Source organism: Numida meleagris, chromosome 22 (assembly GCF_002078875.1).
Source record: "Numida meleagris isolate 19003 breed g44 Domestic line chromosome 22, NumMel1.0, whole genome shotgun sequence".
In the NCBI taxonomy this organism is placed as follows: Eukaryota; Metazoa; Chordata; class Aves; order Galliformes; family Numididae; genus Numida; species Numida meleagris.
In genome coordinates, this window is record NC_034430.1 from 1,189,404 (window position 1) to 1,194,543 (window position 5,140).

At 62.6% G+C, this 5,140-nt stretch overlaps 1 pseudogene; it reads right to left on the reverse strand.

Annotated features, from left to right (window-relative positions):
- On the reverse strand, positions 293-4,125 carry LOC110387505 (annotated as a pseudogene).

Sequence of the window (5,140 nt, forward strand, 5' to 3'; positions counted from 1 at the left end):
AAGCCCACCCTGCTTCAACCCCACTGCCATGGGCTGGGTGCCCCCACCAGGTTGGGCTGCCCAGGGCCCCATCCACAGCCTTGTGCACCTCTGAGGATGGGGCACCCATGAAGAGAAAGCTTCCCCAGAAGGAGAATGGAGAAATTCCAGCCCAGGTGGCCACATGAAAGGGAGTTTCCAGGCCAGCACTGCACCCAAGGAACCCCTACAGCCAGTGGGAGCAGGGCGTGAGCGTCCCCAGCCCAGACACGTGGAAGCACTTAAGTCAGCAGCCTGACCTTGTCATATTTAAAACAATTTTATTCATGAAAATATGCTGTACAATGCACTATACACAGTTCTTTACATTGCCACATACACAAACTCTAATAGCACAACCAAGAAAGTTACCATTGCCATACGATAGATGCGTGGTGAGATGACGCCTGTCAGAGACCCTCCCCCCCAGTCTGTACAGTTATAAATACGAGGGAAAGGACGGACCGAGGCCACTGGATGAAGAAAGCTGGTGGGACCCCTCAGCATCCCCTGGCTCGATGGGCACGGAGCTGCAGGCACTGCCCACCCCATGGACTGGCTGTGGGGCGGGCGTGGGGCTGGGGGTCGGGGGGAGGCTGGGGTTGGGGTGGGCAGTGCTCCGGGAGCTGTTTGCAGAGGATGGAAACCCAGCAGCGTGGGCATGGGGTGATGGGAGCACCCAATGGGCATCACCCTGTGCCATGCGCCCAGCTCCAGCCCGCCTCGTCCCCCCCCACCTGGAGCCCCCCGGCTCCTGCCTGACTCTCCAGGGCTGTTTTTGGGGGGCTCAGCCCCCACCACCCGCTGCGTGCCGTCCTTCGCACCGCACGACCACTGTACACACGACGCTTAACCAACACGACTCCACCGCACACACGACAACCCCACGGTCACGAACCACAAAGACAGCTTCGCAACGGGACCCCCCCCCCCCCCGGGGGGTGCGAGCGGGGCCGGGGGCTCTTCTCATCCTTGGGGGGCTTCAGAGGGTCCCTGCGCATGGGGCATCCCCGTCTGTGTGCCGGGTGCTGGTGAGCTGCTGGCTGTGCCTACAGAACCGCCACTTGGGGGGCACACAGGGCAGGACCCCCCCCTTTCTCCAGCGCCCTCCCCACCTCTCCAGGTGCAGAGCTGGGGGGGCCGGGGATTGCACTGCGATCACAATCGGTTTCCAACGACTGAAACACGCCTGAAACAAGAGGTGGTGGTATAAAACGGATGACCCTGACCCAAAGAATAATCCTTTTTTAAAAAAGCATTCGAGAAAGATTATATATAATAGAATATATTAAATTCTGTACATGATCAAATAATGTAAACATAATTAATTAACCTGTAAGAATGTCTTTAGAGACTACGCCCGCCATGTGCCCGGGCCGGAGGTGAGTGGTGGCACTGCTCTGCCAAACCCGGAGCCGGGGGAGGGGTGGGGGGTGCCCACCCATGGGCCCCAGTGGGACCACCCAGCGGGACCGGCATGGCGGTGAGGAGGCGATGCTGGAGCCAGGAGGGAAGGGCTGGGCTAGGAAAACGTGTTGGCTCAGCAGAAGGAGCCCTGCCGCATCCCACGGGCACGCACAGCGACCCCCACTGCAGCCCCCAGCTCCTGCTGTTGGCCCCAGCGTCCAGCGCAGATGGGACGGGCGGTGGGCGCAGCTCTGCGCTGCACACACGCTGCTGTGGCCTCCTCCTCCCCTCCCCAAGCTCGACACTTCCTTCCAATGCAAGAACTCAATGGCAAAAGAGTGCATGAAATCAAATAAATACACCCCCCTCCCCGACCCTGGGACTGCCCCCAGCCCATGCACAGGGCACCCAGCTCCAGCACCGACACCGCGGCACAGCCCGCACCGGGCAGGCAGCACCAGCACCGTACACAGAGCTGCCAGCCAGCCTGCCCACGGCACTGCAGCGTGACCACAGCACTGCAACAGGAACATGACACTGAATGTGACCACTGTGGCATGGCCATGGCATGGCAGCATGACTGTGGCACTGCAGTGTGGCCGTGGCGCTGCAACATGACCACGGCACTGCAAAATAAGCATGGCAATGCAGTGTGACCATGGCATTGCAGTGTTACCGTGGCACTGCAGCGTGACCGTGGCACTGCAAGATGACCATGGCATTGCAGCTTGACTGCTGGCATGCACAGTGCACATGTGCTGCTGCACCCTTCCCTCCATCACCAACCCTTCCTGCTTGGCCCCTGCACCGAGCAGAGGGGCCTGGGTGCACGGGCAGAGCTCAGGTCCCCATAAGGGTTTTGGGGGTGATGAAGCCCCCAGCTTGGGGCAGGCTCCCTTCTACTGACACTGCTGCTGGGAGGACTCACTTCCTAAGGTGTTTCTGAGCAAAGTGTCCCCCATTCCAGAAAGCTGTGCACACAGAGCAGGTGCCCACGTCACCAGCTGTCCCCACTCCTCCACCTGGCCCTAGGGCCACCAGCACAAGGACGGGCCAAGCTGGCACCGGCGCTCAGACCCTCCGGGGAGGGGTTCCCTTCCTGCTGCCCTTCCCGCCTGCCCCCAGCGCCTTCCCCATCTCCATCCGTGACCCTAAGGTTTCTGTTTCATCGCAAGTTTGACCCAATGGCTCTAGCCCATCTTAACAAATAAAGGCAGAAGAGAAAGGAAAAAAAAAAGAAGTTTGTCTCAGCGTTCCCCTGGAGACGTCCCGGAGGCGGGCGCCCGGCGGGGGTCACCCGGGCACCCAACTCTGGTTCGTGGGCTGCGGGCCGCCGGGCAGCGTGGGCACGTTGAGCGCATTCTGTGGCGGGAGTGCCGAGTCAAAGTTGAAGTCCATCTCGTCACTGTCCATGAAGTCATTCAGGATGATGGACTCCACGTCGCACTCCAGGCTCCCGTTGAACATGTCCAGGTCCAGGTCTGCTGGGAACCTGTCCTGGCCCAACACCGGGGGGTGGACGGCCCCCGCGTAGGGCGAATCCAGCAGGCTCATGTGCGCCCCTTGGTTGGCAGCGTAAGGGTGCAGGTGCCCGTGGTGCGGCATGGCCGTCGCGCCGCACGCGTCACCGGGCAGGCTCATAAGGCTGACGGGGTTGGCTAAGGCACTGGCGTTGAGCGCGGGGTGGTGGCCGGCGGGCGGCGGGTGGTAGAGCGCGCTGCCCTTCAGCAGCGGGGCCGGGTGGGCCGGGTAGGCCATGCCCTGCTCCCCGCACAGCAGTGGGCTCTGTCTGTGGCCGCGGGACGGCACCGCGGGGCCGGGCGGTGGTGGGGGCAGGTCCCCCGGCACCATGCTCTCTTTGTGCGCGTAGGAGATGGAGGAGAGCAGGTCCTGCAGCGAGGAGGCGTTCCGGTAGGAGGCGGCGGGCGAGAAGGTGGCTTGCTTGTTCTCCTGGATGGTTTGCATGGGCAGGCGCCGCATCAGCCCCAGCGCCGGCTGGCTGTAGATGGTCCCGCAGTACGTGTTGGCAGCTGGCCCCATGCTGGAGCACTTGGAGTTGAAGGAGAAGCTGGAGCTGCGCTGGCGCAGGGGCAGCGGCTGCGAGGGGCTCATGCCGTAGCCATCCTGCAGGTCCTCCAGCAGGCTCTCCCCCAGGCTCTCCCCCAGGCTGATGGTGCCGGTCAGGTCGGTGAGGCGAGGCAGCTCGACGGAGCAGCGGGCGCTCAGGGAGGGGGACACGGTGCTGGAGGGGCTGGGGTACATCAGCGGGGAGGACGGCGTGCCATCGTCCTCCTCCAGCTCGTCGGGCTCACGGTTGGCCATGATGGGCGAGAGGCGCCCACTCAACGTGCTGGCCGAGGAGCTGGCCCTGGTCCTGAAGTCCGCCCAAGCGTCGTACTCGTCGCTGGCATGGGACCCGGGGCTCTCGGACCACTTGGCCTGCTGCGAGCTCGGGCTGTCGTCCCCGCGCTCCGGCGTCACCTGCAGCTGCTTCTTCTTGCTGGCCTTGCCCTTGATGCGCAGGAACTTGCTGTTGTTGTCCATGGAGACCGCCCGCCGGCGCGGCGTCTTGCCCGTCTTGCCGCCCTCGGGGTTCAGCATCCACCAGGAGCTCTTCCCCGTGCCCTCGTTCTGCACGCGGATGAAGCGGGTGTGCAGGGAGAGGTTGTGCCGGATGGAGTTCTGCGGGGAGAACAAGCAGAGGGGACATCAGGCGGGGACTGAGACCATGGAGTGGGCAGAAGCCAAGCAAGGGAAGAGAACGGCTCGGGCCTTGCAGCTCGTGGGATGCCGCTGCAGCTCCGTGCTTCCCCAGGAGGGATGCGGAGGGATGCGGAAGGGGAAGGAACCAAGGTGCTGGGGAGAAAGTTCGGTGCCGTCGCCGGCGTACAGCGGAATACTAATGAAGAGGCGAGTGAGCTCCAGCCTCATCTATCATATTATGTAATGGCTTACTTCTCTGCACTTCATTTATTTGGAGATTGCTCCCAGGCTGGCTCCTCGCCAGCAGCCACCAAATCCAAGTCTACAGAAATCAATCTCGCGCTGACTGATTAAGCCGTGTTTAGAACTAATTGCTCCTTCGTGTGTGGGGAGAATAAATTACGGGCTTTAATTTCACATCTTTAAAATGCAACTGCAGGTATGGGCTGGCCATTAACCCCTTCCTGCACAGCCCTGGGCACAGCCAGGGAGGGTGCGGGCAGCGAGGACAGGATGGGACAAGGATGGAGGCAGGTGCCACCTCCAGCATGGAGAGGTCCCCCTGTCCCCAACCCCCCCCCCCCCCATCAGGTGATGGTCCAAAGCCTTGCACTGTGCCACCATGCTGCAGTGTGAACTGCAGGGGACTGGAGCGGAGCACGCGGCATCATCATGATTGCAGAGCCAGCAGCTGCTCGGTGCCACCTTGTCCCCACGCATAGGGACACGAGGGGCTTGGGGGACACCCCGAGGGTGGGGACACCCAGGGGTTGGGGACACCCTGTTAAGGAGCATCGGGATGTGACACACCCAGGGGCTGCAGACACCCAGAGCTGGGGACACTCAGGGGCTGGGGACACTCAAGGTTGAGGACACCCAGGGGTCGAGTGTCCCTGTCCCCACCATGTCCCCCACCCGACACCCAAATCTCAGCACCTCGTCCTGCCCCCCCCACAGCAGAGGGAGAGACCCTCCACCTCCAAAGCCCCCACGGAGCCCCCTCGAACCCCGC